The sequence below is a fragment of the Oratosquilla oratoria genome, chromosome 31, assembly GCF_046742065.1.
Source record: "Oratosquilla oratoria isolate Oo_2021 chromosome 31, ASM4674206v1, whole genome shotgun sequence".
In the NCBI taxonomy this organism is placed as follows: Eukaryota; Metazoa; Arthropoda; class Malacostraca; order Stomatopoda; family Squillidae; genus Oratosquilla; species Oratosquilla oratoria.
This window is the reverse complement of record NC_134807.1, coordinates 4,305,382-4,327,833: the sequence shown is the minus strand read 5'-3', so window position 1 is coordinate 4,327,833 and position 22,452 is coordinate 4,305,382. Positions and strand designations below refer to the sequence as shown.

At 37.9% G+C, this 22,452-nt stretch overlaps 1 protein-coding gene across 1 annotated transcript in view; it reads left to right on the top strand.

Annotated features, from left to right (window-relative positions):
• The first annotated feature begins 3,791 nt into the window (after window positions 1-3,791).
• LOC143041423 (CD109 antigen-like) overlaps window positions 3,792-22,452 on the top strand; it is a 132,632-nt gene continuing 113,971 nt past the window's right edge. The window contains exon 1 of the mRNA XM_076213269.1: window positions 3,792-4,414. The gene's annotated coding sequence lies outside the window, so the exon portion shown is untranslated. The remainder of the gene's footprint in view (window positions 4,415-22,452) is intronic.

Genomic DNA, 22,452 nt, shown 5'->3' with positions numbered 1-22,452 from the left:
TCTGGTTAGGTTTCGGGATGCCGGTGGCGAATTTAAGTCCCAAGCTGAGATTTTCAGTTTCGAAGTCGGACAGCGGCCTGCTGGAGATGTTGGTGATGATATCTGGTCTACCCATGCTCTTCCAACGGCTGTTGGCACATAGACTGGACAGTTGACGCGCGAGCCTCTCCTTCTGTTGGAAGTTGCAACTCGCTACGTCGTCTCTAATGGCCTCAGCGTGAGAGTTGGACATGATACCACGGAGCTGGGAACCTAATTTCCTGGCTTTCTCAAAAGCCTGGCTGGACTGGGAGGAAAGGAGGTTACAGCACTCTGTGAGGTAGGTCTGTGCGGGGGGAGGGAAAGGATGGTCAAACTGGAGAAGCTGCTTCGGCGTGGATCTCGGGGTGACCATTTCTTCGATACAGCTGCGTAGGAAATCCCGTCTATTCCGAAGGCTATAAGCTTTTCTCAGAGCGCGTGCGTAACGTCCGGATAAAGGTTCCATGTTGATCTCGGTGTCGTGACAAGATGAATCACAATGGCAAAAGCCGACAAGACTGTGAGAATAAACACCTTGTGAGATCGAAACCTTTATTAGTACTACGTTTCGCTTGTTACAGCTTTTTCAAGTACAGACATGACACACACTCTGAGCACATATAAGCCAACAGGGAAGGAACTGGGAGAGGTTATCAGGGAGGGGTGGGTGGTAGGTGGTAGGTTCAAAGAGCTTTCAAGAAGGAGTGACAGCCAGGACGAGATGTGGGGAAAAAACGCTGGTGTCTACCGCATACCCTGTGCTGGATGTGATAAAGTATACATCGGCGAGACTTCCCGTGACCTGAAGACCCGGATCCGGGAGCATCGCTACGATTCCCGGAACAACATCACCACCAACGCCTGTGTTATCCACCGGAACACCAACGACCACCTGATGGATTGGGATAACGCAGAACTTCTGTTTAGTGAACCAGATAGGATGAGGAGAAAATGCCTCGAAGCGGCCGCCATTCAAAGCTTCAAAACCATTGAGCAGAACAGAGGCATGTTTAACATCGCCCCTCCTATAATCCATCTGTTACCCGCATTAAATAAATGTATGAAATGTCCCCCTTAGTCCACTTCAACAAACTGTCCGAAATGTCCTCCTTTGTCTCCACCAAGTCCCACCCGTCCCCCTCCTCCCCCTCCACCTACCACCCACCCCTCCCTGATAACCTCTCCCAGTTCCTTCCCTGTTGGCTTATATGTGCTCAGAGTGTGTGTCATGTCTGTACTTGAAAAAGCTGTAAAAAGCGAAACGTAGTACTAATAAAGGTTTCGATCTCACAAGGTGTTTATTCTCACACATAAGAACATAAGAATGAAGGAGAGTGTAAGAGACCATAAGGCCTACACTAGGCAGTTCCATGTCCATTACCACCTATCATCTCCATCCATAATGTTATCTTCTCTCAAAACGACTGATAGTTTCAGCGCTCACTTCATGGTAACTAAGTCTATTCCCTTCGTTAACCATTCCACTGGTAAACCATTGCTTGCCTATTTCCTTCTTAAAGTTAAATTTGTCCAATTTAGACCCATTAATACGAGTCCTTGATATGATGACCTTGCCTGTACCCCCTTGTTAAAACCTTTGACCCACTTGAATACCTCTATTAGATCATCCACGCACTCTTTATCTTTCTAGAAAGTGCGAGTTAAGGTGCCAAAGGCTGTCTTCGTATAGTAGATTTCTGAGTCCCATCCACCACTCTCATCCACCACTCTTATCCACTCTCTCATCTTAGCTCCTCATGGATGACGGGTCATCCCTGTCTCCCGCCCACTACCCTGGGTCAGAAGCAATGCAGCAAGACATAGATGAAGAAAATGAATATATATATAAAATAAAAGGACTGGGTTATCCAAATGTATTTACATTTTTCATGTGATATAGGAATCATCTTGTACACACACACACACACACACACACACACACACACACACACACACACACACACACACACACACACACACACACACACACACACACACACACACACACACACACACACATACACACACACACACACAAACACACACACACACACAGATAAGGTGGGTTGGCTTAAGAAGCTGATTCATCTCTTGGAAGCTCGAAGAGATACAGTGTGCCAAACTCTCTCCCTCTGGAGTAGATTTGGGCCAAATCGGGGACCTGAAAATTTCTGGTCAAAAATCCATGGGTCCTCTTTGATGTATTTTTGTTTTGGGGTTATTTTGGCCACTTATTCCGATTGGGCCACCATCTTATCCATAGGTCGAGGGCCACCAGGCCTCCTGTGGATTGTAATTGGACACCGCTCGGGCCACAAGGGGACGAGCGCCAGAGTATGAAACGTGAAAAATCAGAAAAAATTGTCAACTTCGGTTGGTCGCCACGTACACGCTCAACTGTCCACGTTCCTTCCCGTCTACCTTGTAGTACACTGGCGCCGGTACCTTTGGCCTGAGAGGTGTCCAAATTTGGACCTCGACCTGTGGGTGAGATGGTGGTCCAATCGGAACAAGTGACCAAAATAATAATAATAATAATAATAAAAAAAAAAAAAATCTCAAAAGGTGTACCTATGGTAGCTCGTAGCCAGCGGTTTAGCGGAGGGGGAAAAGCACACACAAATATGTAGTTATTCGTTTATACCTCGTGACATGGTTAGTAAGCGGAAGAACAGAACAACAAACAAACTTTGACGGACTCACCGGGAGTGGTCCTCTCTCGTTAGCTCGACGTCGTCTGGTCTGTGTCCCCCCACCAGTGACCTTACCTTAAGTATGGACAAGGGCTGGAAAGACAGATGCCATGACCTAGGCCAGTGGTCATATTACTCTCTTTTTCACTCTTCCCTCTAGAGTACCTCTCTATGACTGCTCTCTTTCAGTTCTCGTTTCTCTTTTCAGGGGACACTTCAGCTCGTACTGCTGTAGCCCCTGGTTGGTGTCACTAGATCAGTTTCTAGTGATCCTGGCAACCTAGCCTCACGCAGTCGTTAGGAGCGTTTCCTTAGCCACTTTCCTTAGGTCAGGTCAACTCGGCGTCCGTCTGCAAAAAATCGCCAGGTCGCCGATTTGGCCCAAACTTACCCCTGAGGGAGAGAGTCGGCCGCAGTGGACTGTGAGGTACACATGAAGAACCTGGACCCAAGGGCATGTGCGTGGCGACCAGCCAAAATTTGAATTTTTTTTTTAATGATTTTTCACATTTCCTCTTGTTGCGCCCGCACCTGAGTGGTGTCCAAGTGCAATCCACAGGAAGCCTGGTGACCCTCCACCTCTGGATGAGATGATAGACCAATCAGAACAAGTGAAAAACCTCTTTGAGTACAACACACACCCGTAACTAAATTCCCCTTCATCACTGACTCAAAAACAACTGCATCTTTTATGAGTCCCTGTGTCTGTGGGCCGGACCCACGAAAACGACTTTTTTGAGTGTGGGGGGAAGTGTGTGTGGGGGGAAGTGTGTGTGGGGGTGAGTTGGTGGTGGTGGGGTGTTATTGACCTTGAAATTCCCCGTAGATAGATAGACATATTCCTCTCATATTTGACATCCTTGGACATGGCCGTTTTGCCAGCAACAGTTTGACGTTAAGTGGTGACAGTGGACATATCTCTCTCTCTCTCTCTCTCTCTCTCTCTCTCTCTCTCTCTCTCTCTCTCTCTCTTCTCGTATTTTTTTTTCTATAATCAAATCAGGGACTGGTTTTCAACTTTGTGTGATAGCCAGAATCCATTAAGCCTCACCGAAGCCAGTGTGTTCTGAGGTGTTGGTGAGATCAAGGGGGGGAAGAATTTTTGTGAACTTCATAAAATCAGTTCATCTGTCCAATTTTGTGGTTCATCGGACATAGAAATATAAAAATTTCGGAAAATGGTAATTTTGGTGAAATTTGTGTGGAAATGGCTGATGGTGAAAACGAGCGTATCAAGCGCATTTTGACTCTGTTGGTGAAACTATTCCCAAGAGAGGCCAACAGAATGTCGTTTCTTTTCGTCGAATTGTGTAGTTATCGTTCAGCCCGTAGACTATAGGCTGGAAAAGATGGGAAGAAAAAAGGAGAAACGAAATAAGAAGAAATAGAAAAATATAAAACTATTTAAAGAAAAACTGACTTAGGTGATGAAATTAAATAAACTAAATTGAGAGAAAATGTGACAGTTTCCCAAATCTTACGAAGCTAGATTGACGTGTGAAGTCTAGGAGACCAAGAAAAAATATAAAAATAAAAACAAAAATAAGGAGATCAGGGCTAGAGTTGCTAAGTCAGAGTTAGCTTGGTAGACCTTTGGGAGGCTGTGAGACCATAAGACCATAAGGTTAAAGTTAGCTTCGGCGACGCCAAGGAAGGGCAAATGTTCACAAAAGTGGACAATATACTCTGGGGAGTACAAAGTAAGTGTCCCAATTTCCTGTTTAACTTTGGACAGGCAGGATGCCTGTGCGGTGCTCCTGTTTTGCATATCAGCCAATAGGTCCTGCCTATTGCGTAGTAGGATATTCAGGTCCCTTCCAATACTACCAATCCCATTTCCATAGCGTTTTGCAGCTTCGTGATCCAAAGTGTGAGTTGGAGTTGTTTGTGTATTTGGTGCAGAGCTTTTGACGTCGTGTCGTTGTGGCTTAGAGTCCCAGTCTTCTTGTTTACCAGAAGTTTTTGTAGCGGAGGCTTGGGTGGTGTGGAAAAAAGTGGATTAGTGATGAAGAATAGTCTTGCTCACCGGTGATGACAAGGAGGAGGGGGAAAGAGTAGGTAAGCAACGATTTTAAACGTTCTCGTGGAAACCGAGAATAGAGAATACACATCGATGTGATTTTTTTTAAATGAAATAAGTGCACGTGACGGTTTTTCTCTTTTCATTATGGAAATAGAGAGTGTATACAGTGATTTGAAAAGATTTTCTTAGTGGAAACAGTGTGTATGCAAACATTTTAAACGTTTTCTATTTATTTGTGAAAACAGTGTACAATACTTTTTTTTTAATAGAGAGTGTAGACAACGTTTTTTATTTCTTATTCACGAAAACAGAGAATGCACAATTATGTGAAACGTTGATAATAATAGAAAAAACTGAACACGATTTCGTTATATATATAGTGAATATAATGATTTGAACAATTTTGTTGTAGAAACAGTTTATACAATTTGAAATGTCTTCTATTTATACTCATGAAATCAATGTGTACAAGGAATTTTTTACGTAAACAGAGTGTATACAACAAATTTGTATCTATTCCTGTGGAAACACAGTGTACATAACAATCATTTAATTCTTTATTTTCTTTTATAAAAATAGAGTACACATAACTTGCTATTTCTATGATGTGCATGTGAACTTCTATGGAGTTGTGATAAGTTATCATCATCTTCATTATTATTATCATTATTGTTATTATTATTACTATTATTATTAATTATTATTACTGTCATTATTATCATCATTTTCATCTTCATTATCATCAATCATTATCACTATCATCACTATCATTATCATTATCATTATCAATATCAATATCATCAATATCATCAATATCATTATTATCATTATTAATATCATTATTATCATTATTATTATTATTACTACTACTTTAAATATAATACGATTAATCCACTGAAACAATACAATGGCCCAGGCATCAACATTACACAGGACAAGCCTAATATATACAACCAAGAATTGGACAACGTAATATCTTGCTCCGAGACTTTATACGCACCCTGTAGAGTTGGACAATGATGTGGAGCGTTTTGTTGAGTCTTGGCATCTTGTAACTCACACTAGGCTGCTCTTTCGACTCCAAATGCTGAGTTGTCATATTTTGACATTTTCGTTTTTAGTTTATTTGTTACTGCGAGAATATTCTTGATTGAGAAATCGGGGATGGAATAGAAATGTAGACAATATAGTCAATTGAAAATTGTGTTGTTGATTTTTGTGTATCATGTGACTGTCGATCTACATGCTATTTTAGTTTTTTTAACAATTCAGTTTAATCTAATTTAATTTTATTTTAGTTTTGTGTATTTTCTTAAAGGTTAGTGTTAGATTTTGGTTAACTTATGATAGTTTAGCTTTGGTTAAATTTGTCAAATGATGGCCGAGATTTAGATTTTTTGTCGACGTCAATAATGATCCAACATGGCCGCCGAGTTGTGGTGGTGGCGGAAAAACGTGGTGTGTTTTTTTCGTTCTTGGCGAATTTTCTGCCAGAAACCGCCAGAGCCACGGCGATAATCATTTTCCTTTACAATGGTGGCTGGAATTAAACAAATCTTACCTAACCCACTGATAAAGTTGAAAAAATACATACACACACACACACACACACACACACACACACACACACACACACACACACACACACACACACACACACACACACACAAACAAACATTGTAAATCATGATCTACTCTCAGCGTACGGTGAAAATATTTTGATCTAAATCACCGTACGGTGTAACTAGCAGAGGCTATTTTTAAGAATATATACAGTTAACCAACCCACGAAACCTATACAAATTAAATTTTTAAGCCAGTTAAGATAAATTTTCATTATTTTCATTCCATGAATATACTTTAGTGTCTGGTTTAGTGATATTATATTATCAATATTAATACCATTATCATCATCTTCATCATTATTATTATTCTTATTATCAATTATTATTATCATTATTATTATTTTATTATTATTATTATTATTATTATTATTGCTATTATTATTATTATTATTATTATTGCTATTATTATTATTATTAATATTATTACTATTATCATTATCATTATCATTACTATTATTATCATTACGTGATCCATTGTGATACGTATAAATCGTTTCACGTCTAAGTAGAAACTATAGCAAGTGTATTTCTTTATATCGTTGTTTTACGATAAGAGAACATAAGAACATAAAAATGAAGGAAGCTGCAAGAGACCATAAAGCCTACACTAGACAGTTCCATGTTCATTACCACCTGTCATCCCCATTCATAAAAGTAAGTTTTTAGATCGTATGTATAAGTGAATTTTACTGTTATATTCTGTGCCACGGCAGTTTGAAGGAAAATAATAAAACACGAAAAAAGTTACTTTGGAAGATTGTCATGAACAATGTTACCAATCTATACAAAGAATGATAATTATGACTGACTGGTAAGGTACTAAATACCATGACAAATCACTACTATATTTTGGTAAGGTTACCCAGTCCTACTGATTCTGCTTCCCCTCCTGCCGGCTGGAAAAACGATTGGAGATATCAAATCATATTCTCCCGTTGCGGACATATTTTCTAATAATACTACCAACAAATTGTTACATTCGATAACCAATATAATATAGATATTAAATGGAGGTTGATATTTATATTTTGGCAGTGATAAGTATCTTATACAATGCTCCTGTGACGTCATATCGCTGTAACGTTGCAATGGGGGAAATGGAGTCACTGTGGTGGATACGTGTGGCCTTCCCACGTTGAACTTCATCTTGTCGCCTTAGTATAGTTTAAATGTCGAGATCAAATATGTCAATGAAACTTCCTGTAAACCTTTCGATACTGTGATGTATTTGGTTTTCATATTATTATTCTAATACCAAACGATTTTATTCAACTGAAGAGATGTTAGAATTATTTTATCTATGTATTGTTTTCAAATTACTGAACAGACAATATGAAAAAAATAGAGTTGAAGTGACCATGCAATGCCGTAGATTCTAGACAATTTTGGAAATATATTTTTTATTCTAGTTTGCTCACAAAGTTCCACTCGCCATGAACCCACCATATATGGATTTAGGCAATTTCTATCCACAACAATAGGTAGTTTATTTATGGCTTGGACATCAATCACACACACACACACACACACACACACACACACACACACACACACACACACACACACACACACACGACTCGATAGCACAGTGGTTACATTCTCCGGCCGCCACTACGGTGGTCCGGGTTCGAATCCCGCCCAGGGCTGAAATAATTTAAGTATCGCTGCGCTGCGAGTCGTTACTCCAACTCTCGTGGCGGGGAGTTCAGGGTGTGTGCGCGTGTAAGGTCACAGCATTACCCATAGATCGGTCATATATGAGCTCTGAGCTCTCTCCCGGAAGGGAAATAGCTGTCGATCACGTGATCCAAGAACATGGTGAATACATACATATATAATATATATATATATATATGTATATATATATATATATATACTCGTACACACACACACACACACACACACACACACACACACACACACACACACACACACACACACACACACACACACACACACAAACACACACACACACACACACATGTGTATATATATATATATATATATATATATATATATATATATATATGTTTATATATATTTATATATATATATAAATTAGAATGAAATAAAATAAGAATAAAACAAAATCAAATAAAGACAAAATAAATACAATAAAAGAAAGAAAAAATATATGGATAAAATAAAGTAAGATAAAACTAAATAAAATAAGATAAAGAAAAATGAAACAAATAAAGGCAAAAGAATAAAAAACAAAAATTAACAAATAAAATAGAAAAATAGAATACAATACAAACAAAATAAAGTAAAATAAAACAAAATAAAATAAGATAAAGATAAAAGTAGAAAAAAAATAAAATAAAATAAAATAAATAAAATAAAATATAATAAAATAGAATAAAATAAAGTAAAATAAAACAAAATAAAATAAGATAAAGATAAAAGTAGAAAAAAAATAAAATAAAGTAGATAAAGTTCTCCAGAGTGCTACACATAGCAGAGATAATTATACTTTCCGTATGACCTCAGAAATCCCGTTTGGGGACATTAACACTTGACCCATGTCTAACCTTTGTCTATCCTTCCATCAAACAGACGTCAATTCCCCACTCCCGAAATGATAATTCGATTTAAATTCGCGAACTCTCCCTATCAGGAGGCTAGGACGGTGCCCCTTACAGAGGACTTTGTAGCATGAAGTACAATGAGCCATGTCCTTGGTCCAACTCGCTTGCGGCAGGATTCGAACCGCCATCTCCTCGACCTCCACCGCATGTAGCGACGCCCTAACACGTTCGGCATACATATAATAGCGTTAATGTAAATAACTTCATTTTTTTTTGTCTCGTGTTCAGTTTTTGAGTTTTTGTGAACAATTTCGATTTTGTTTTATTTTGGCTATTTTTCTTTTTAACAAGGGACTTTGATGGCTTATGTGCCTCAGGTCATTCTTGTGGATTATATTGTTTAAAAGAACAAATAAATAAATAAATGAATAAATATATATATAAATAAACAAATAAACAAATATAAAAAATAAATAAATAAATAAATAAATATATATATAAATAAACAAATAAACAAATATAAATAAACAAACCAGTAAATAAACAAACATATATAAATAGATACATATATAAAAAATTAATAAGTAGATATATAAATAAACAAGTAATGAAATGAATAAATGAATAAATAAACAAATAGATAAGTAGATAAACAAATAACTTGTGCTAAAAAAGATGGAAAAACCAAGAAGGAATTTAAACTAATAAAGCAAATCGCTTTTGTACGACAACGTCTTCGCTGGTGAACACAAGAGTATAAGATCACTGTTAACCCACTATCGGAGAAATAATAACGGAAAGTACAGAGAAACTGTATATTTCGACTACTCTCTGTAGTCCTCTTCAGCAGAATGCTTACATAAGGTTAAGGTACAAGTATATATGAAGAAATGAGGGGTACATAGAAGGGGATGAGGAAAGTGATGGGGTGGGATCTCAGGTCACATGCCCTTGAAATGGTCATGTGACCTGAGCCCCCCCCCACTGTCCTCATCCCCTTCTATGTACCCCTCATTTCTTCATATATACTTGTACCTTAACCTTATGTAAGCATTCTGCTGAAGAGGACTACAGAGAGTAGTCGAAATATACAGTTTCTCTGTACTTTCCGTTATTATTTCTCCGATAGTGGGTTAACAGTGATCTTTTACAAATGTGTTATAACATACTAGTTTACAAGAGTATAAGGACAGTGTTTCTTAAACCTGGGTTCGATCGAACCCCAGGGGTTCGGTGAGTCAGCTTCCGGGGTTCGACAGTTCGGCGCATTTCTGAAATTGTCTCTGAGAGGCAAAAGCAAAAGTCACATTGATTTGTAGGAAATATTCATTCTGTTTTTGTTTTATGTGAAATTCATGTTTTGTTGGTTTTGTTCTCTGAACACGTTGATTTCGTGTGCAAGTGGTCCATGGTGCAGTTTGTGTACTGATACAGTATATAGTTCCTATGTTTTGAATTTGAAGAAAAAGAAAAAACACATTTTATTTTTCCAACTATGAAGGGTTCGATGAATGCGTGTATGAAACTTGCGGGGTTCAGTACCTCCAGCAAGGTTAACCCATTCAACTCATCTCAGCCGCTTGTGTGTAGATACGTAAAATCGTATATGGTAAGCCTCGCGCCGGCCCGTACATCCGAATATCATCTGATGCGGCTTGACCGTGCGAGGATTGACGTCATATTTTTCTGGTGTTTGATCAAACATTTTGGTGTTTTATGATTTTTTGTTATATTTGACCAAGTGACAAGACATCTTGTCATCGGAGTTTAAAGGGTTAAGAACCGTTGGTATAAGGACAGCGACGTCAGACCACCCGCTTTCACGGGATTGGTTTTTGTGGACAAAACGTTGGTTGGCAATGAAAAGCGAAATGTGCGTTAAAGGAGTTATTTGTCTATTTTTCTTTAAGAGTTATCTACATATTTGTTTATTCATTTATCTATTCATTTATCTATTAATTTCTTTATCTATTTGTTCACTTATCCATTATCCACTTATCCACTATTTGCTTATCTATTCATTCATCTATTAATTTATCTATTCATTTGACTTATTTATCTATTTATTCATTATTTGCTTATCTATTCAGTTATCTATTAATTTGTTTATTTGTTTATTTAATCATTTATCTATTCCTTATCTAGTTATCTGTTAATTCATTTATTCATTCGTTTATTTGTTTGTATTCATTTATTTATTCACTAATTTATTAATTTATATATTCATTTATTCATTCATTTATATATCTATTGACTGTATCAATTTATTTGTTTATTAATGTATTCACTTATTTATCTACCTATTTATCTATTCATTGATTTATTATTTCATTTATTCAATAATTTGATTATTTATTTGCTCTAGAGGCAAGGGGAGAAGGAAGGGGTTTCGAAACAAAGTTGTATAAAAAAAAAAAGAATGTTGTTATTGAGGGGGAAGCTGAAATGAGAAGGGTAGTCTTAGAGATGGTTAGAAATTGATTAGAGTGCATGTATGCATGTTTGTACTTTTACGCGTGTTGATATTTGTATGAAGCATGTGTATATACATTTCCAACGAAAAGTGATTTAGTTTCAGTTCCCACGTCCAACAGTGACTATCAAATTGAACTATTATTCTGTTTTTGTGTGAGAAGAAAAGTTTTATGGGAAAATGAAGATATACTTTTATCTCGACCTGGGAGGCAAAATAATGGATCATGGGATCTGCGAGATCGATTTTTGTGAGAGAGGAAAAAAAATTGGTAAGGAAAATTAGATTATATCCTAGCATAAAAGGAGGCTATCGCCAGTGAGTAGTTTTTAGGAATATGTAATTAAGTTTTAGTTCACGGCTCAGGGAGCCAAGAGACAGGAAGATCGTGACTCGGGACTCTATCAACCAACGAAAGCTGGGGAAAGGGTCGGAGACTGTAGTTGTAGAGAAAGGCAGAAAGACGGGAACATCTTAGTGAGAGGTAAACTGAAGTGACAGCCCGAGAGTGGTCCACAATGGCCTCCAGAGGGGAAAAGAGACCAGTTTGAAGATTTCACAAACGGTGACTAAAGAACACCAGCGAGGCTATCCTAAGGAGAGGAAATGCCGTTACACAAATGGAAGATAACCAAAATGTACAGGGACAGGCATAGTTAGATGGACTTTTTTCTTGACAGGACGTCAAGTTCTAACAAGATGATGGCGAACAAGTAAACTGAAATGAGAAAATACACTCTGAAAGTTAGAGACGAGGTGAATTTCAGTAGAAGGGAAGGCATGTGTATATGGTTGAGCTTTAGGACGTTTGTGTTAGCGTGGTATGTCGTATATCATACCATTATTATCGTACATTGTAATTGTGTGTTGCTTATTTGGGGAATTATATGTCTCCCCCTCTTTATAATATTGTCATATGTTTTGTTGTTTGTTGTTTTATCATTTATTGTAATTATGTGTAATCATTGCGTATATTTGTAATTATATTGGATATCGCAAATGCGATGCACGTTTTCGCGCTAAGTGGCAACACTGGCTTGGCGTCAGTTGGGAGCCAGCTCTCTTTGTATTCACACGCATTAATTGTCAGTGGTACCAGAGATTACAGTGTACTTCCCACTAATTTGACTTTCATTTCTTGTAGCCACCCGGTACACGTTTTTTTTTTTTTGTTCGTGCGAAGTGCGTGTATATTTCCAAAGGGATATGGCTATGGACTGCACAGGTCAGATCACCCATTCGCGCGGGATCAGTTTTTACAAAGGATTACAAAGGCGGAGCATGCCGACAGGAGACCTTTTGGTCCATATCTAGGTCGGATGCGTAAAAAAATCATAATAATAATAAATGGATAAATATAAACTATAATAATGTAAATAACAAATAAAATACATAAATAAATGCATAGGTATAGTTAAATAATAAACAAACAGGTAAATAGTAAATAATAATAAAATGACATATAACTAATAATAAATGAGAATCAAACAGACAAATGATAACAAAACAAAAACAAATAATATAAAATGAACTGGGAGGGAAAGGAGAGTTTGTAGGGAAATTAAATGATAGTCATGTATAAAAGGAGGCTATTGCAACTGAGCACTTTAAGGAGTATTCAATAGGACTTGTGCGGTGGTTCAAGAGGCATGGAAAGGATATTTGGACATCAAGGCTCGCATCTATATTTACCAAAAGCGGGGAAAAACGGTCGGAGACATAGTAGTTGTAGCGAAAGGAAGAAACACGGAAAATAAAATCAGTGAAAGGTAAAGCGAAATGAGAACATGTAGTATGAAAGAATGTTGGAAAGGAAGTGTTTTTAGTGGGAGAAAAATTTAGTGAGAGGTAAAGCAAACTGAGAAGATGTAGTATGAGAGAATGTTAGAAAGGAAGTGAATCTTAGTGATGATATAACTGAGAAGACCGGTAGGCAGGCAAGCTACCTTGGAAAAGAACATGAAGAGGTGTGGAAGGTCATGTTGACGTGATGAGTCCGCTTGTTACTTGTTTGCAATGTAAAGATTTTGGATATTTTCTTACTTATAAACTTAATCAATGCATGGATACTTGGAATAGTTTAGGTGATATAACCCAAGCTCAAACAATGCATGAATTCAAATCTAAATATGATAATTGGAAATTAAGGATATAAACAAAGCTGGAACGGTATATGGATTTCAGAGTGAGAGACAGAGCCTCATAAGCGTTGCTCCATTCCTGTATACTACACTTAGGTAAATATACTGTAGTTAAGTAGTTTAAATACAACCCACTGTCAGAGACACAAAGCAAAAGAAACAAACGATCCGTATATTTTGACCACAACTGTGATCCTCTTCAGCAGATGAAGAGGATCGCAGTTGTGGTCGAAATATACAGATAGTCTGTTTCTTATGCTTTCTTCCTCCGACAGTGGGTTATATTTAAACATTTTACAAATGTGCTACGAGATTTTGGTTTTGGGGATAGTTAAGTAGATACACACACATAAACAAACGCATCCACACTTGGGCCTGCAGTCCCAGCTCCGTCTTAACCAAGCCTCTCCACTCTCTCCGGTCTTGCCCAGGTTCTTGCCAATCAAGGACATAAGGCAGTAGTTCCTAACCTTTTCTAGACTTGAAGCACCCTTGCCAAACCTTTCAGAAGTCCCCGGCACCCTTATTAGAAAATCTAAATTCTAGTTTGTCAGTATTTTGTAGATTCAACATCAGTGTAACAAAATCTTGTCCCTGGATAATATGAAAATACTCGTCATTACACTGATGCTGGTTTAATGAACAAAAAGGGATGACAGAGGGAGTCGGTAATACGAAAATTATTCTTGCCCTGAATTCTGGCGGCACACTTACTCAGTTGATCTCACGGCACTCTTTGGTGCCGCGGCACACCGTTTGGGAACCACTGACATAAGGTATTACTTCTTGAACAGTTCTCCTGACATTGTCCATCCATCTACAACAGTGCCTGTCCGGTAGTCTGAGCATAAGAGTGAAGGAGATTACAAGAGACCATATGACCTACACCATACAGTTACATGTCCTTTACCATCTATCATCCCCACCCATAAATTTATGTAATCTTAAAACAACTTTCAGCGCTCACTGAATAGGTACTAAGTCTATTCCATGAATTTATTTACCGCTCTGTTGGTAAACCATTTTTACCTTATCTCCTTCTTAAAGCTAAATTTGTATAATTTAAATTCATCACTATAAGTCCTACCTTGCTGTCTTAATATGATGACCTTGCCTGCATCACCCTTGTTAAAGCCCCTAGAAGGGTTTAGAAATTTAGCATACGAAGACCGGCTTTGGCATCTTAACTTACACTCTTTGGAAAGACGAAGAGTGCTGGGTAATTTAACAGAGGTATTAAAATGGGCCAAAGGCTTTAACAAGGGTGATGCAGGTAAGGTTATCATATCAAGATATATCAAGGACTCGTATTGATGGATTTAAATTGGAAAAAAATTTAAGTTTAATAAGGAGATAGACAAGAATTTGGTTCACTAGGAGTGGCTAACGAATGGAATAGACTTAATATCCATTTAGTAATTGCTGAAACAATTGGTTGTTTAAAGAGAAGATAACTTTATGGATAGGGAGGACAGGTAGTAATGGACATGGAACTGCCTAGTGTAAGCCTTAGGGTGAGCAGTTAACGGAACTATTTAGTAATGGGTTGACAATGGATTCCTGGCTATTTTTTTGGACAGGCAAAAGTTGTTCCTTTAATCAAAAAAGGTTGATAAATCTTTTATTCGCAACTATAGACCAATCCGTTTGAAGTTGGTTATAGATAAAATGATAGAATCAGTAATAACAAATAGTAACAGGAATCATATCGAGAGGCATAAGCTGTTTCTTGACACAATATGGGTTTACAAGGGTAGGTCGTGTATAACTAATCTGTAGGAGAGAGGGCAAACGCAGAGTATGGGATCCAATGTATTTAACGTTTCGCCCAGCAGGGCTTCTTCTGAAGAAGCCCTACTGGGCGAAACGTCAAATATACTGGATCCCATACTCTGCGTTTGGCCTCTCTCCTACAGTGCTGTTGCAGTCGTTGCTGCTTTTACTCATCTTATAACTAATCTTTTATCCTTTTATACTAATGTCTACAAGGCGGCAGATAGCAATGATAATTACGATGTTATATACCCTGTTTTAACAAAGCGTTCGACGAGGTGCCCCACCAGAGACTACTAAATAAAACCGAGTCCCATGGAGGAATCAGATTATTGTAGGTTAGGTTAGGTTAGGTTTAGTTACTAATATTAAACATAATATTACAATACAATTGAGGTGGGTCCATGATACAAAGTTTGATTGGATTAAAAAAATAGATTAGTGAAAGAAAACAACGGGAAACCATTAACGGTGTAAAATTTAATTGAAGAAGCGTCACTAGTGGAGTTCTCCAGGGCTCAGTTTTGGGTTCCTTATTGTTCTTTTTGTATACAAATGACTTGGATAATGGGATTAGTGATATTAGTAGGTTTGTGGATGGCTCTAGAATAGGACGCCAAATTAGGTCAGTGGAAGATGACGGGATACTGTAGCAAAATATTAATAAATTATTTGCCTGGTCGGAGAGGTGGCAAATGGACTTCAATATCTCCAAGCACAGTGTGTAAAACGTGGGATTATACAACCCAGCTAACAGGTATAGCTTATATAACGCTATATTAAAGAAAACAGAATGTGAAAAGGACTTGGGAGTGCTAGTGAGTCCTGACCCTAAATCCAGAAAACAGTGCATTAGTGCCAGGAATAGGGCTAATAGGGCATTAGGATTTATTGCTCGGACGGTTACAAACAAAAGTGCAGATGTAGTGATCAAACTCTACCTGGTGATAGCCAGACTATGGTTAGCCTAACCTAACCTAACCTAGCCTATGCGGTACAGTTTCGGTCTCCGCCCTATAGAATGGATATTAATTAAATCACCAGAATCAGCACAGAGGAGAATGACCAAAATGATACAAGGGCTTAGAAATTTACTTTACGAGGCCAGGCTTAGACACCTTAACTTAGACTCTCTAGAAAAAACGAAGAATGCGGGGTGATCTAATAGAAGTATTCAAATGGTTTAAGGGCTTTCACTAGGGTGATGCAAACAAGGTCATCATATTAAGACAGCAGGTTAGGACTCGTAGTATTGAATTTTAATTAAAAAAAAAAGTTTAAAAAAGAAATAGACAAAAACTGGTTTACCAACAGTGCTTAACGAATAGAATAGACTTAGTAACAATGTAGTTAGCGCTGAAATAATTGGTTGCTTTAAGAGATAAGATAACTTTATGGATAGATGTGATAGGGTGATAATGGGCATGGAACTGCCTAGTGTAGGCCTTATAGTCTCTTGCAGTCTCTTTTATTCTTATGTTCTTACGTGAATCTAAGTCCCCGATTAACCAAAGAAATATCCTTACATCTCGCGTACCTGTGTCATACTTCAAAAAAAAAAAAAAAAAAAAAAAAAAAAAAAAAAAATTGCTCCACACACTTCCTTTCTTACCTGAACCGAAATAATTCTAAAAAAAAAGAAAAAAAAAAAAAGAAAAAAGAAAATATATATATATATAATATATATATTATATATATATTATATATATACATATATATACATATGTATATATATATATATATATATATATATATATATATACACATATATACATATGTATATTATATATATATATGTATATACGAATATCGTGAAGCTTCGGTTTTGGGAAGTCTGTGTCTCGCTGCACTGCGTTTAACCCGATGAGTGAGGTTGGGTGAGGGGACGCGATTGAGTTTTTTTTTAGTTCAGGTGTGAGCTTTGACACGACAACTTCCTTATAAGGGAGAGAAGGACATTAGTATACACGTGCACACACACACACAGACACACACACACACACACACACACACACACACACACACACACACACACACACACACACACACACACACACACACACACACACACACACACATACACACATGTATGTATACAAGTGCGCAGGCATAGATGAGTATTTTATTGATAACATACAAAAATGCATCATGTGCAATACAGGAATTAAACACACACGCACGCACGCACACGCACACACACACACACACACACACACACACACACACACACACACACACACACACACACACACACACACACACGCGCGCGTCTCCTAGACTCCTTGCCCAACAGAGTTGGGATATCGGTTCATAGTTCAGCAATGATGAAATTTTTAGCTCTAGGTGGGACTCGAACTCGGATCGTTGAATTTGCGGTCGAGCAAGATACCACTACACCATGTGTATGTGTGTGTGTGTGTGTGTGTGTGTGTGTGATTCACCATGGTCTTGGGTCACGTATTGGGCTCGTGATCGACAACTATTTCCCTTCCCGAAGAGAGCTCAGAGCTCATATATGACCGATCTATGGGTAATGCTGTGACCTTACACATACACGCACACCCAACTCCCCTCCTACGAGAGTTGGAGTAACAACCCTCGGTGTAGCGACACTGAAATTATTTCAGCCCTGGGCGGGATTCGAACCCGGACCTCCGTAGTGGCAGCCGGGAACTCTACCAACTGCGCCACGAGTCGTGTGTGTGTACGTGCGCACGGAAATGCAATGACTAAAGTAAAAAAAAACAAAAATGAAAATACAAACACGAAGTGAGTGCTTCTTCATTATCCTGTTGAAACTAATACACATCCAATCTCTTCTTCGGATTTATGAACATCAATCATAAGCAGAGACGAGAAACATCCAACTTGAAGACTGAAGGAGTACATAAGAACATCAGAACATAAGACTGGAGGAGGTTACAAGAGACCATAAGGTCTACACTAGGCAGTTCCATGTCTCTTGCCACCTATCATTCTCACTCATACAGTTACCAAAGCTTTTCTTAAAACAACCAATAGTTTCAGCGCTCGATATAAATTTACTAAGTCTATTCCAATCGTGAGCCCTTCTGTTGGTAAACCAATTCTTGCCTAATTCCTTATCTTAATTTTTCTAATTTGGGCAGTATATGAAGGAGCAAAAAACACGAGCTGAAATGATGAATAAATGTTTTAAATCAATATTCAATAAGAAAGTGGTAGTTTAAAGGAGAAGAGGATATGGATAAGGAAGTTGTTGTAACCAACATAATTGAGGACAAACGTGAAGTTTTTAAACTATTTGAGAAGGGCCAGATGGAATCCGAAATTGGATTTTGAAAAAGGATAGAGAACAATGAACAGATAAACGCATCAAATGATTGTATGTTCTCTGGAAAAGGGAAAGGTGCCACAGGACTGGAAATCTGCAAACGTGGTTCCATTTTCCAGAGGAGGAAACTAGGAGGTACCACCTTTGTCCTTGGCCTTAGGAGGTGCTGGGCCCAATTAGGAACAATTGAAATCGGTCCCAGGCTCCCAGCCAACTTGCACTAGGGTCTGTAGAATCATAAGAATATAAAAAAAGTCTATTATAGACTTTATATCTCTGTGGTAGAATGGGAAGTGATCAAAATGTGCGCTTAAGAAATACATGCATGTTAATAAATCAGACAGACGTAAGCTACATTTTAATATAAAACTGTATGTAGCACGGTGTCCTCTTAGGCGTGGGGCTCAATTGGATCAATTAAGAACAGATTCACGGAGGAGACTGCAAGAGACCATAAGGCCTACTCTAGGCAGTTCCAATTGGCTTAAGACCGGCCCTGATTGAAAGAATGTATAGAACAATTATCAGATAAAACACATCAATTCATTGCATATTCTCTGGATGAGGGGAAGGTGACACTGGACTGGAAATGTGCAAATGTGGTTCCAATATCCAAGAAAAGAACCAATAGAATATAGACAAATGTCCTTGGCCAGTATAATAGCCATTGTATGTGAATAAATGTTAAGATATATATAAGATAATAACAATGATAATAATAATTGGATGAAGTATTTGGAGAAGAAAGTAGTATTTGTTCACAGTCAATTTGGATATAGAAAAAGATAGTCTAGTACATCTAACCTGCTAAGTTTCTATTCACGTTTGGTTGATGAGCTGCTTGAAAGAGAGGGTTGGGTGGACTGTGTATACCTGGATTTCGAAAAGTCCTTCGATAAGGTGCTGGTATGGGAAGAAAGATTAACAAGTGCTCACAGTAAAAAATCGAAAACACAAGATCGGAAAAATGTTAGTAGGTACAGCTTTCCACATAGATGCCTAGATTTATGCAAGCTGGATGAAAATGTGGACCAGGCCAACAACATAAACAAATTTAATGCAAAGATTGATGAGTGGAGGATAGAGAGACGGGATCCCATGAGTATAGTTTCAACCTCGTGAACTACAAGTAGGTAAACACACACACACACACACACACACACACACACACACACACACACACACACACACACACACACACACACACACACACACACACACACACACACACACACACACACACACACACACACACACACACACACACACACACACACACACACACACACACACACACACACACACACACACCACTAAACTCAGCCAGTAGCTCGTACGTGTCTGTGTGTTCACTGTTCCCGTTCGTTGTCTGAAGAAGAACAAACAAACATACACACAAAGATGAACAGGAACAAGCATGCGATGTAAGCAGGTGTTCAAATGAACAAATGAATAACTTTGAGGTTTACATCTTCAAGAGAAACGCACACACGCACACATATACTAACACGTGCACATGCACTCCAGCACACACAAACGCATGTACACATATGTGCATGTACACACACATGCACAGGTATGTACACACGCGCTTACACCTGCACTTCCACATACACTTACGTATGTACGTGTACATGTACATACACATGTACATTCATATACACTCTAACATACATATACATACGCACACACATATGCACACTTAAGAACATAGGAATGAAGGAGACTGTAAGAGACTATAAGGCCTACACTAGGCAGTTCCATGTCCATTACCGCCTATCATCCTCATCTTCTTTTAAAACAACCGATAGTTTCAGTCCTTACTACATGGCAACCAAGTCTATTCTATTCGTTGACCATCCTGTTAGTAAACCGGTTCTTACCTGTTTCCTCCTTAAAACTAAATTTGTCCAATTTAAACCCATTACTGCCAGTCCTGCCCTGTTGTTTTAATAAGATGACGTTATCTGCATCACGCTTGGTGAAGCCCTTGATCCACTTGAACACTTCTATTAGATCACCCCGCACTCTGCGTCTTTCCAGAGAGTTTAGATTAAGGTGCCTAAGCCTGTTTTCGTAAGGTAAATTTCTAAGCACATGTAAGATTTTGGTCATTCTCCTCTGTACTGATTTTAGTGAATTGATATCCATTCTATAGGAAAGAGATCAAAACTGTTTGATAACTACCTCTGCTCTTGTATTTATAACGATCATAGCGATGAAACCACTTACTCTGATAGTTCTATTTTAGACACAAATACACTATTTCCTGGGTTTAAGTTAGGACTCACTAGCACTCCCGAGTCTCTCTCGCTCTCAGTTTTCTCTAAAAATATGTTATCTAAGGTATACCTGCTTTTCGGGTTATAACCTACGTTTAACACACTGCACTTTGAGATATTGAAGTCCATTTGCCATTTCATCGAGCATATGAAAAAATTGTTAAACTCTTCTTGCAGTATCTCGGCGTCTTCTCCTGACTTAATTTGGCGTCCTATTTTAGTGTCGTTCGTAAACTTATTAACATTACTACTAATCCCATTGTCCAAGTCATTTATATATACAATGAACGATAAACGTCCCAAGACGAACCCCTGTGGAACTCCACTAGTAACTCTCACTCATTTGAATTTTACACCGTTTATGGTGACCCGCTGTTCTCTGTCACTGTTCCAATCTCTTATCCATTCAAACATTTTTCCTCCCATGCCATGGGCTTTGACTTTATTTAGTAGTCTCTGGTGGGGTACCTTGTCCAATACTCTGGTAAAGTCAAGATAAATAACATCGTCACTATCATTATTATTTGACGCCTTGTAGACATTTTTGTAAAAAAAAAAATATATTATATATATATATATATATATATATATATATATATATATATATATATATATATATATATATATGACTTGCCCTTGGTGAGCCCTGGGGGTCACGAATCAAATCATATCTCTCGATGTGATCTCTGATTCTATTAGCTATTATTGATTCAATCTTTTTACCTACAACTGACGTCAAACTGATTGTGCACAGGCAATTTCCCACCTTTTTTGAAAACAGGAACAACGTTTGCCTGCCCCCAAGAAATACGCACAAAATCAGTATCTGCAGATATATTTCCGTTAACTGGTCGCAGATTTCAAATTTACACTCTTTTATCATTCTCGGAAAATTTTTCTCTGGACCTGGGTATTTTGTAGCTTTATGATCATCTGTCTGTTTGACTACTTCTGTCTTTCTAATGCTGATGTTAGTAACTTTACTTTCAGAATTTTGTTTTACATGTTGTCTTGGACAGACCACAACATGATCCCCGTTTTCTTTGTTTTGTTTCTGCCAACATTGTACCGGGTGGCTACAAGAAATGAAAGTCAGATGGTGGGAAATACACTGTAATATCTGATACCACTGACAACTAATGCCTGTGTATACAAAGAGAGCTGGCTCTCAACTGACGTCACGCCGCCAATTTGGCGCGAACAGACATACATCGCATTTGCGATATCCAATATAATTACAATATAGACAATGATTACACATAACTACAATAAATAATAAAACAACAAACACAACATATGACAATTTTATAAAGAGGGGGAAAAATATAATTCCCCAAATAAGCAACACACAATTACAATATACGATAATAATGGTATGATATACAATCATACCACGCTAACACAACATAACTTCCCCAGTTGTTTTGGCTAGGCTGGCGAATCCTTCCCTATGGTGTCTTCCGTGCTGATGTGTGCTGTTTCTACCGTTTTCTTTGTTTTATTTTTAAGTCCCTTTTTAATCACTCCCATGTTATGACAGTCTGGAAGGTGGTCGTATTCATTTGAATGTACGACCAAAG